The sequence below is a fragment of the Hibiscus syriacus genome, unplaced genomic scaffold (genome assembly GCF_006381635.1).
Source record: "Hibiscus syriacus cultivar Baekdansim isolate YM2019G1 unplaced genomic scaffold, ASM638163v2 tig00111128_pilon, whole genome shotgun sequence".
NCBI lineage: Eukaryota > Viridiplantae > Streptophyta > Magnoliopsida > Malvales > Malvaceae > Hibiscus > Hibiscus syriacus.
Window position 1 is genome coordinate 920,747 of NW_024062989.1, and position 12,686 is coordinate 933,432.

Below are 12,686 nucleotides of genomic sequence, written 5' to 3' on the forward strand. Positions count from 1 at the left end.
ACAAGTATTTTTAGCTTAGGTTTCTCTCGAACACCTAACCTTCATCTAAGAAATGGACACTCTCATGCCTCTTACAAGCTTAGACGGTGAAGCATTCATAAGCAAAGCAAGCAAATAACCAAGATAAACAAAAATCTACCATTAAAATAAAATTTAAACAACCATTAAACCAACCACCACCAAATAAGTTAGTTCATGGTGGGGTTCGAAATATCCACAAAATAAATCATGAAAATATTCGTCCCGACAACCCAAAAATAAATATAAAAATAACAGCAAAAGGGAAGTGAGAAGAAGACTTCGACGTGCACCACCAAAGATCCCCTCGGCCACCACGAACTACCTTAGCTCACTAGCTCCTCTCATCGCTTAGCTCGCCACTCCTTGAAGCTTTATCAATGGAGGAAAACCCAAGGAAGAAGAAGGGAAAAAGATGAATAAAAATATGATTTTTCTGCTCTATGCGTGTGTCTCTTGCCTCATATCTCATTTTCTCCCTTGAGGTGTCATATATAAAAAAAAATATCTAGGGGTAATGATTAGGTTGTTGAGTGCAAAATACCCCTCATACCCCCAGAATCACACCATAAGCATGAACCTTATCCTCCAGGTGGCAGTGGTCCTCTGGAAGGCTGTTATAACAATCATTTCACATGCATCGCCAGCTGTCCTCGTACAGCTATATCTTTTTGTCATTTTCTGAGCTGGAAATGCCAAGGCATTTCAATCTGCTTTAGCAACGTGTGATGTCGCAACATTACTTCCCAAAGAGTCCTTTTTTCTGCTATTCCCTGCACACTACAAATAACTGCACCTTCCTCTCATACAACACCATTAAGAAATAAAACAACACTACTACCACAAATGCAACAATATGCAACTACATGATCCTAAAATGACTAGAATGGGCTTTTAAACAAACAATAACTTAAGTGAAAAAGGCCTTAAAAGTAGCCCTTTTAAGAAGTTAACAGCAGGTCAATCGGTTTGGTTCAGGTTGGATCGAGTTGGGTCATATTGGGTCGGATAGGTCAGGTCGAGATGGTGGCTTAGGTAGGGTCGCTTCTAGAAGCCCACCAGGCGGTAGACCTTCCCCATGCACAGCGACGATGCGTGGGGGCACGTGTGGGGTCTTCAGTGGTCAAAAAATTTACAAAAAAATTCCTATATGCATTTTAAGGGGTTTTGAGACAACCAAGCTCGGTTCATAGTGGTGAACGGTGGAGAACTCAATTTTCCAATGTCGGAAACTTGATCTTCCTCACCACCTCACACACCGGCAGCAACGGAGACAAGATGAACATCAGTGGACTCAGGACGATACGAGGAACATGATGATATGAGAGGCCTCGAAAATGTAACAACGGTCGAAGACAAAACGTCGATTAAAGATTTCCTTATAAAAGAGGAAAGGTCGAAGAGAAAGAAAGAATGAGGTTTTTAAATGATGAAACTTTCTAGATTTGGAGTTATATATTCCTTAAAATAAAAATGGTAAAATTATGCCATAGATCTTCTAGTTTTTTATATTTTCTAAATTTGGTTTTTAATTTAATCAAAATTTCATTTTTGGTCTTCGAAATTAATTAAAATTTTAATTTAGTCCTTAGAATAAATTTTAAGAAAATTTTAGTCCCTAATTTGGGGTGTGGCATCTTCCATACAAGTGCTATTCTTTACTTTGTCCACGATGGATTTGACAACATTGCCTTTATGACTGAAGAATAAAAAAACTTGTAAAGATGCAAAACATTAAGATTACTTTGTAGATGTCGATCATCACAGATATATATTGCTAGTTGACACTTTTCAGATGTATGATGCAGAAATAAACAGATAGATCCATTTGTTGTCTGTTTGTTGATGCAAGAATGAAATGGGCTAAGTGCCTAGGAGCGCTTGGTGCCCTTAAAGGGGATAACCACCGTCCCCGTAGGTGAGCTAGGGCATGTGTGATACAATACTTGTATTGCATGGGCAAAAGTGATCCAAAGTCACTTCTCCATCCAAAGACTGGAACACCAATAAATACCATGCTTTTTTGATTTATAGCTATTTCAAGTGGTCTTCTTGCTTTCTTTTCGAGCTTGGATACCTTAACAAGCCTGATATATGTGAGCATTTGTTTCATATAGATGATGATGGTTGTAGCACTTCTTGTGAGAAGATACTATGTAAAGGAAGCCAAACCAGGAATAAACCTCCTGATTGTCAACCATACATTATGCAAAGAAGATTGACTTGTGTCTCCAATAATATTCTGCAGGTCCATCCTCAATGATATTTCTAACTATATGGGAAGAGAAATACTATACTCAATGATGAACAAATCTTTCAGAAGTAACCACTAGAAGATCTACGAGGTCTCATTCAAAAGAATTAAAAGTCTAGATTTCTCCAACATTTGTAAATGGCATCTTGAACTTTTTAGGTTTGCAAAGATCTTGGACAACTTTTTCCCAAGTAAATGCTCTCTGTGGTAAAAATTTCTGAATCATTACTTGTACAATTCTGGAAGCACCCAAACTCTTTGCATGTTTAATAACCAGATGGCGAGCTCATCTAAAAACTCTCTTCCATCTTGAGGAAGTTCTAGCTTCTCTCTCAGTGTTCTTAAAAATATATTGCATGTGGCTATGTCAGGATCACATGCCCTATCCAACATGTTATTTAAGAGATCAATGGCACGGGAAATGTTGGTTTGGTTGGATAAAACATTAAAAAGTATATTATAGATGATCACATCAGGTTGAGATTCGGTCTCCTGACAAAGCATCTCATGAGAAAGTTTCAAAGCCTCATCTATCGAGCCAGTATTGCAGAGGCCCTGAATCATTGAACTATAAGCCACTGCATCAGGTTTACAACCTTTATTCAACATATCACTCCACATCATCATAGCTTCACTGAGATTCCCAACCTCCCAAAGGCCATGGATTAGTACACTGTAACAAACCTTGTTGTAATTACATTCATATTCTGCCATGTCTTTCCATAGTTTAACTGCCTTAGGGCAATTGCCTGCCTTGAAAAAACCCTTCATTAGGGAGCTATATGTATAAATATTAGGGGTGCAACCCTTGTCTATCATTTCAGATAGAACTTCCATAGCTTCATTTGACTTTCCTTCGCAGCACAAACCATCTATAAGAGCACTATAAACAACAGTGTTAGGTTTACACCCTTTTTCCATCATTTGAGTCCACAGTTTCCTTATATCCTCAAACTTACCACCCTTGAACATCCCACTAATAAGGGCTGAGTAAACATACTCATTCACTCCATACCCTCTTTCCTACACAGAAATCATGACTTTAACTGCATCATCCGCCCTCCCTTACTTAACAAGCCCATTAACTATGGTTCCATATGTGATGTCATTAGGAATACAATTACTTGACACCATGCGATCCAAAAGACTAATTGCCTTGTCCAACTTCCCCTTTATACACAAACCATGGATGAGTGTATTACAAGTAACTTGGTTATGACAACAACCTTCGAGAAACATATTGTCCACTAGCTTTGCTACGCGAGCCAAGTCACCCTTTTTGCATAACCCGTTAATCAATACATTGAAAGTAACAGGGGAAGGGAAGCAACCATCGGTTTGCATTTCGTCCAACAAGGAAACAACCTCATCAATCCTGTCCTCCTTGCACAATCCATCCATCAATGTACAGTAAGTATAGACATCGGGCGGACATTTTCTCACAGGCATTTCTCTGAACACCTCAACTGCACGATCGACCTATCCCAACTTATTTGGAGAAATATTGATGTTCTTGGCATTAACAAAACTATTATAGAAGTCCAAGGCTCGATGATAGAAACCCTCTTTTATAATGACATTGATAACAGAATTAAAGGACTTAAAAAATGTGGATGCAACAAAAATCAGGAGGATCCTTATGGAACAAATCCACAGCTTTGTCGAACAAATCCACATCTTTGTCGGGCAAATGACCTCTCCCATAAGCCTTACAGATGGCTAGAATACACTTCTCGATAAATACTCGATTTTGGAATCTGACATAAAACGTCGTCTAAAGAAACGAAATCAGCAGTATGGGCATAATGATTGACGAGGGAATAGAAAGTGGAATCTCCTAATCTGAAAGAATCGGATTGGGGAGCCGAGTCGAAAAGTTGATCGGACAGCGGCGACGGCTGGGAGGGTCGTTATCCTCAGGATGTTTTACTGGGTAATGGAGAGACGCCCCTGCAAATTGTGGTGGCAACAGTAAGCTTTGTCATTGAGGACTGAGGTGAAGAAAGCAATCGGATTTGCAAATAATTCAAAACTCAATACTCCATTTTCCCCCCTTTACTTCTCTTGTGGTTTTACTTTGGTTCAATAGATCGATAGCCAAGTGTAAGCAAACACGCCAAAATTACAAGGTAAACTACTACATTTTGGGTAAATTACATTTTTAGTCACATAACGTTTAGGTTACTGCTATCTGGTCATTAAACTAAAAATCTTTCAATTTTATTAATAGCATTTTTTTGTTTAATTTTTAAATGAAAAATACGTACCCAAACTAGACGTTTTTCCCGATATATCACATTTTTCATTTATTTTTCCCTGTCAGGCACCCTTCAGACTATTTTTCCCTATATAACACCCTTTTAGTTAGGCGCGCCCCCTGCAGCGCTTTACGTTGATCTGTCGCCACGTGGGGTAAGGTGCGCCCCCTAGAGCACGCCTTATGTTGATGTGGGTTACACGTGTGTAAAGCGTGGACCCTGGGGCGCGCTTTACGCCACGTAGGGAAATAGCACGGGTCAGGGGCTGCATTTTACCTTTAATTCAATTATATATAGTGCGGGGCAGGGGTCGCGCCTTAGCTTTAACTGATACAATTATATATCGCTCCTTGTATATTTATAGCTACTTTTCTCGGCTATAAATACCCTTCTCCCCCGGTAAACTCCTCACATCTCCCCTCTCAACTTATAAATTAATACAACAATTCCATCAACGAGTCAATAATTCCGGCAATCTTCTCATATTTGATTTAGAAGTTCGTGCGATTTTTCGTTATAAGGTAATTTTTTTATTATACTTATTTTATGATTATTTGAAAAAATATTATACATTTATGTGTAAAAAATTATTATGTTATATTTTTGTTCATATATTATTTATTTAATCAGGTTTGTTTTAGTTGTTTTTTTGTAGATATAATATTTTCGCACTTTTAAACTCAAAGAATGATGCGACTTTCAGCTATTGTTTATTATGATGGTGAAATTCGAGAAGATGAAACTCTTGAGGAGCTGATAACAAAGATTTCGAGGAAGGTTCATGTTGGAAGTAGTAGAAGAATGTCGTCGTTGCAGTACATATTTCTAATATCATTGTTGCCATTAACTTATATAGCGTTCGAACTTTCGAACAATGATGATGTTGAAGTGATGGTTGAATCTCAAAGTAATTATTTAGACGCCGATATTGAGATGTATGCAAAATTTGTTCAAGTGTGTGCTGCTTGGTGTCAGTCATTAAGCTCTCACTATGGGTTGGCTGAACAAGTTGATCAACTTGACAGCCCAATGACAGTAATGTGTAATTATTTTAATGTCATAATGGTGAGACATTCATCCGCAACTCCTTACGATATGTACCGAGGTGGGTCGACAAATAATTTGTATGGCAACATCGCGTGCAGTTCAAGGGGAAGACATTCATCTACAAATCTCTTTGACCTTAATATGGAGATGACATCGACTCAATAATCTGTGCACTATCCATTTGACATGATGGCTTCAAGCTCCAGGGGGAGGCATTCGACTATGAGCGTTTTTGATCTCAATGTCGATATGTCTTCCAGTTCAAGGGGAAGGCGTGCAAGTAGTAGGTTCTTTAACCTAAATGTGGAGAGCATGGAGGAACCATCATCTCCATCAGAAGAACCGCTTCGTGAGCCTGGTGCGGATGTTGCTGAGACTGGACTGTTCATTCACCCAGAATCACCGCAATTCAACTCCAATGATGATGATGTAGATGAAGTTCTAGGAAATGTGGCACAAACTGACCCTCCTACACACATGTATGAAGCTGATTATGGTGCAATGTACGGGCCAAAATTTACGGATATGCCTCATCTCGGTGACTATGGATATTACTCATCAATAAATAATGGTGAGTTATCTTTAGGCATGGAGTTTTCAAGAAAAGAAGAAGTTATGATGGCTATAAAAAATTACAATATCCGTAATTCTGTTCAGTTCAAAGTCGACTGCTCCACGACCGAAAAATATGTATGATACTGTGTCCGACGCGAAAACAGATGCAATTGGATGGTTCACGTATCGAAGAGGAAGAAAAAACAACAGATGGGAACTAACAGTATACAACGGTCCTCACACATGTTGTGCTAGAGGGGTCAACCAAGATCATCCCAACTTGGACTTTGAAGTGATATGCCAATACATCATGCCCATGGTAAAAGCAAGCTCTCATATAACTGTTGCAGTGTTGATTTCAGCTATACAATAGTAGAATGGGTACACTGTCTCCTATAAAAAAGCTTGATTGGCAAAACAAAATGTCATTGTCAAACTTCATGGTGAATGGGATGCATCTTACAACGAATATCCAGGTTGGTTTAGGCTGGTGCGGACGTTCAATCATGGGATAATTGTAGAATTCGAAACCTTCTATGCATACCATAATGATCGAGTTCTACGCGATCGATGGCAATTCTACCAGTTTTTTTGGATTTACCCATAGTGCATTACTACTGTCAAATACTACAAGCCAGTGGTCAATATCGTCGGGGCTTTCTTGTATGGAAAATACAAGCAAATTTTATTATTGAAAGTTATCCAAGATGACAATCGCAACATTCTTCCAGTTGCTTTCGCTCTTGTCGAAGTAGAAGATACAGATTCTTGGGCTTTTTTCCTCCGAAACTTACGTGCACATGTTATCACGAGGGAAAAAATCTGTGTCATTTCAGATCGCGGAGTTGGGATCAAAACAACAATGGAGTCTTTGGGTCCAGTGTGGCAACCACCCTTTATCCAACATATGTATTATCTCTGACACATTGCTGCGAACTACCATGGAAGGTACAAGAAGAATGATGAGCGTCAATTAATTGTGCGCATGGGTAAGTGAAATTGATGTAGTTTGTTTTCTTTCAATCATTTTAATTTTGCAAAGAAAGTAAGTTAGTAAGTTCTACATATTTTGATCAGGTTACGAACTACTTCCTCGAACGTTTGAATCAATGCTTCAAGATTTACGGGCGAAGAACGAGGAAAGATACAATTACATCACCCTCATCGATAAAGAAATATGGATGAACGCATATGATGGTGGATATCGATATGGACACATGATGACTAACTTGGTTGAGACAATCAATTCAACCTTACAGGGTGCACGTTACTTACCTGTAGCGGCTTTGGTAAAAACTATATATTTTCGTTTGGGGGCACTTTTTGTGAAGCTCGGGGGACAAGCTCAAACCTGGATGCAAGGCGGTCATGTCTATCACCCTAAATTAGTTACAGATCTACAGAAAACAAATTGTTGCATCAAATGGAATGTTTGTATCTGACTTCTCTAGAAGGCATGAAATGTTTCGTGTCACAGAGTTGCCGTGACCTCTTCAAGAGATTGAAGTTGTGTCGTTAAGAGTAAATCTACGAGACAGAACGTGTGGCTGCGGGTTTTTTCAAGCTCTGAAGTATTCATGCTCTCATGTGATAGCAGCTTGCTCGCATACGCGTCGAGCCTATAATCGTTTTGTGGATCCCGTATACTTACTATCTGAAGTTTATAAGGTATACGAATTTGAGTTCCCCCCATAGGTAATGATAAAGACCCTAATGAGGTTTAGAATTAGCTTCTGATTGTACCAAATCCAAGTTTATTGAGTGTGGTCGTCCAAAATCCAATCGAATTCATTGCGATATGGATATTTGAGAAAGATCTAGACAAGACAGAAGATGTGGGCATTGTAGAAACCCAAGACACACTAGAAAAACATGTCCACTTCTATTGTCATCAAGTAACAATTGATGATGACATGATGTAGTTGTTTATCAAACAATAATTATTGTACTTTAATTTGCATTTACTTAAAGTTAATGTCATTCGATAACCGCTGATGAACAATAAAAAATGATACAAGAAAATGAGATTGAACGTTGGCGTTATATGTGATTATAATAAAAGAGATAATAAGTGACAAACTGAAGAAAGTTTGAGAACACAATTATTAAATTTTATCAAACTAATAACAATTTGGTATTTGAACATAATTTTAAATACAACAAACTTACAAAAAGCATTTAATGGTAATTGATAACCAAATAACAATAACTGATATTAAAAGGTAATAAACAAAATTAACCAAAATACATTAACAAAACTGTATAAAAAATTTAACAAAATAAATTAAAATAAATCCAACCACATTAACGAAAAAAAGTAAGTATTAAATGATAAATAATAAAAAAACTACAATAAAAAAATCCAATAAACAACTAAATACAAATATAAAAAAAAATCTATCGATGCCTGCGACGTGAATGTGTTCCGCAAGACGGTGGTTGTCGGTCTCGAGGAGTATTTCTTTGTATCACTGGTTGTGACTCCTCACTGTCATCACCATCATCGTCGTCGTCGTCATCGTTGTCTTGAGCAGCTACATTTTGTTGAGGGGGAGTTGATGACGATGAAGCACTTCCATAGAATAAGGACCCTGGAGGTGTATGATTGGTTATCCCACCGACCTGCGAAAACTGGGAAAACTTATAAAACCCAGACATCGTCGAGTGTGAAAATTGTACAAGATGTGTCTATGCTGCGACCATAGGTGATAAGGCTGCACCCGCCAAATATCCAATATATGAACCCCAAGTAAGATCTGTAAACATAGATCCATAATATCCTCCAGGAGGGGTCATAAAACTCTGTGACGGCGGCGGTGGCGGCGGTGGAGTCATAAAACCAGGTGACGGTGGCGATGGCGGAATTGGGTAAAGGAACGGCGATGGCGGCATCACATATAGTTGCAGAAGGTAAGTCGCTTTAGACGGTGGTTGTTGTGAAGGTCCTGCTGGTGCAGCTGAGGATGAACCGGAAGCACCTGCTCTCCATCCATGAGTCGGGGGAAGATGGTGCTGTATCGGTGAACATCTCTGTCGACGTCGCTGAAAGGTCCGCCCTCGTGCATCCTTGAAAAGCAGAAACGGTTTCTCGTTACTGTTGAACCACTCGTAATAACCATCAGCAACCATCAAGAGGTCAGTAAAAATGGGCTCTCTACGGGGAAGGCGCCGATGTCGATCCTCCCACAGCACGATCCACTTGTGATGCCTCACCAGCCAATCTGTATCGGTCTTGCCGCGTCTATCTATGCTATGCAACTCATCCATATTGCGAGGTGCTTCCGTAATTGGTTGAAAACAACCAAATTGCAGGAGCACGCGATCAGTGGAGTGCCACTCGACGATCGCGTAACAGATCAAAGGGATCATCGCCATCCAAACATCTAATAGGCCCCTCAACTCAGGTGGGATCACCATCCTCACATCATTATTAGAATATGTCACACATTCAAACTAAAACAAATATATATAATTTTTATCAAAATAATAATCTAATTATACAACTATAATCTAAAATCGATTTTTAAACATTAAAATACATACATGTGTGCCAGCTTTCTGATCGATTAGCAATCTCATTTTTTCTAAATCATCATGTAGCTCCTAATGATTTTTCCTATCAGTAGACCACCTATTCAAGGGGGGGAAATTATTATACACTGTATAAAATGATTAATATACGAAATCAGTTTTATAATTACCTCAATAGTAATGGAAATACGAATGGGTTCTTGACAACGGGACATAAAAAGGGCAATTGATACCATGCTCAAGATTGCAGCAGGAGGAGACATCAGCTGATAGCATTTTTCTGTAGTCAATCGTGCGACACATCTCCTATATAGGAAAGCCAAAACTGCCGATCCCCAACTGAGTGATTCAGCCAGATAAAAGTCGCCAAGATGTCGCGTAACCACATACAGTGAACTTGGTTGCACGATTTATCTGGCATCAACAACACTCCTATCAGCTGCAGTATGCATGCCCGTGCATACATTTTAACTTCATCATCAGAGGCGTCCTCGCTCAACTCCCGAAAATTGGCATCTAACCAATTTAACGGTATCTGACCACCGTTAAAACTTTCCGGGACACGTCCTAGATAGTCCCGGCACAAAGCAGTCCATGAATCGTGCGCCATCCCCGATATCACATCTCCATCCACCGAAAGCCCCAGGTGCATAGAAACATCCTCAAGTGTAATCGTGCACTCTCCACACGGAAGATGGAATGTGTGGGTCTCCGACCTCCACCGCTCCACTAAGACAGCAATAAGGTCTGGTTCTATCTTACAGTGACCCTCATATCTACCTATGTGACCGAATCCAGCCTCTACTAAATACGGCATGACACGACCAAGTATCACTAACTTAAGGTTCCTAATAAAAGGATCTAATATAAAATATCTCTCCTAAAATAGAAATAATTCCAAAAATTAATTTTTAAACTAATAATCATGTATTAAATAAATAAATAAATTATTACTAATAATTTAAATTAAATTAAAACGTTAAAATGTTACCGTATCAACAAAATGTCGAGATATATGATTTCCATCCAAGTGAAGCAGACCACCTTCCATTTTATATCTACAAAAAAATTAATTAAATACAATATTAAATAATTTAAATACTTAAATAAATTAAATACAAAATATTAAATATAATAAAATATACCTTAAACAGAGAATATAGTATTTGAGAGAGGTTAAGAGAAGTTGAGAGGATTTGGTGTGATGAAAGTGATTGAGGATGGGGGTATTTATAGGGAGAGAGGGTGTGTGAACGGTGGTCGGTATGTAATTAAACCCTGCGGCGCGCCTTTCTGAAGCGTGTCAGATTTGCAGGTAAGGCGCGACCCCTGCCCCGCGCCTTACACACGTGTATCCCAGTCAGCATAAGCCGCACGCCTTACCCCACGTGGCGTCAGATCAGTGTAAAGCACGCTGCAGGGGCGCACCTTACTGTAAAGGGTATTAGATCAAGAAAAATAGTCTGAAGAGTGTGTGACAAAGAAAAATAAATGAAAAAGGTGATATATTGGAAAAACGCCCCCAAACTATACGTAAAATTAATAATAGATGTTTAAATAATTTTTTTGCATAAATACCAAACATTTTCGACTATATTTTTTAATTCAGAAAAAAATTTCAAGAAATGAACCTTTTTTTTGGTTTACCTAAAATAACTTGACTTTTCAGGTTTAAAGTCATTAAATCGAGGGACCGAGTCAAACCGACAATCACTGTGACTAACCGACAGCCCTTTTGTTTTTTACTTCTTTTGTTTCTTTCTGGTATAACAATGAGTAACAAAGTAGAGAAAATTCCACGACGAAACGAAAGGGGCACACTTGGAAGGGTTTTGTTGTTGGGATAAATGGGATTACAGAGATTTATGGTGTTTACTTTTATAATTCAGACGGAGAACTGCGATAAGTAATTTAATAGACGGAAAATGATGATAAATAATGGAACAATAGGGGAAGAAGAGAGTTCGAGTCAGCAGAAGAATAAGTCATTTCTCTGGTTTTACATAATGATTTACATACAAATTTTGATTTCCTTTTGCTTGGCACCATATGAGCTTTGGATTTTGATGAGCATCGGAAGCATTTCAGACTTATGATTTGGGTGGTACTCAGAATCATTTCGGACTTATTATTTTTGTTATTATTACAAGTTGTAGCCCTAAATTATCGAGATTTTTAGTTGTTATTTGTTGCATTTCTCGTATACCACCCAGATCATACACCCGAAACGTTTCTGACGCTTAAAAGTTGACCCAAAAATACGATGGTCGGGATTTCCCTCGCATTTAAAGTTGAAAAAAAAAACAATGGAAATTAGGAATAATCAATGATAACATGCATATTGGCTTGGGCTAATATTTATAGTGGAGCCGAAATTTATATTGAAATTCAAACTCAAATTGAAATTTAAATTCAAACTCCAATTACATATGAAATGAATTTGAAATTCAGTATTAAATTGAACATGGAAATTGCATAATTGATTCATACTGTTCAAGTAACATGCTTTATGAACCATCAAGCAAAAAGACAATATTGATTGAGTTCAAAGTTGAGTTATGAGTTGATGGGGTTGTCACACTTGTCACATGGTTGGAATAAAGTACTCACATGGAAGAGATAGATTGTTTTGTTATACACAGCCCATCTCATCTGAATGAAAATATACATACAATATAATCAAACCAAAACATACATACACAACAAATTTATACATAACAATGTTCAAATAATGTACCCACAAAAACGAAATTAATCCGATGAAAAAGGGTTATTTCTAACGAAGTCCGGAACATTATTTTTCCAAATAATGTACCCATAACAATGTTCAAATAATGTACCCACAACAATGTTTAATTGATTTGTTGTTTAATTTTCAATTTGAATAATGTTGAAGGTAAAAAAGACCTGTTGAAGGTAAATTCGCAACGCGAAATAAGCGTTACGATAGTCAAATTCGCAACAAGAAAGTCAAATTCGCAACGCTTATTTTGCGTTGCGAATTTGACTTTCGCGTTGATCGC

General features: G+C 38.1%; 1 protein-coding gene and 1 pseudogene across 2 annotated transcripts in view; both read right to left on the reverse strand.

The window, feature by feature from the left end:
- Positions 1-2,379: 2,379 nt before the first annotated feature.
- On the reverse strand, positions 2,380-9,024 carry LOC120154340 (annotated as a pseudogene).
- The window catches only part of LOC120154356, a 41,305-nt gene continuing 35,397 nt past the window's right edge, over positions 6,779-12,686 (reverse strand). For both annotated transcript variants that reach the window (XM_039166133.1, XM_039166132.1), the window contains one exon: positions 6,779-6,788. The gene's annotated coding sequence lies outside the window, so the exon portion shown is untranslated. The remainder of the gene's footprint in view (positions 6,789-12,686) is intronic.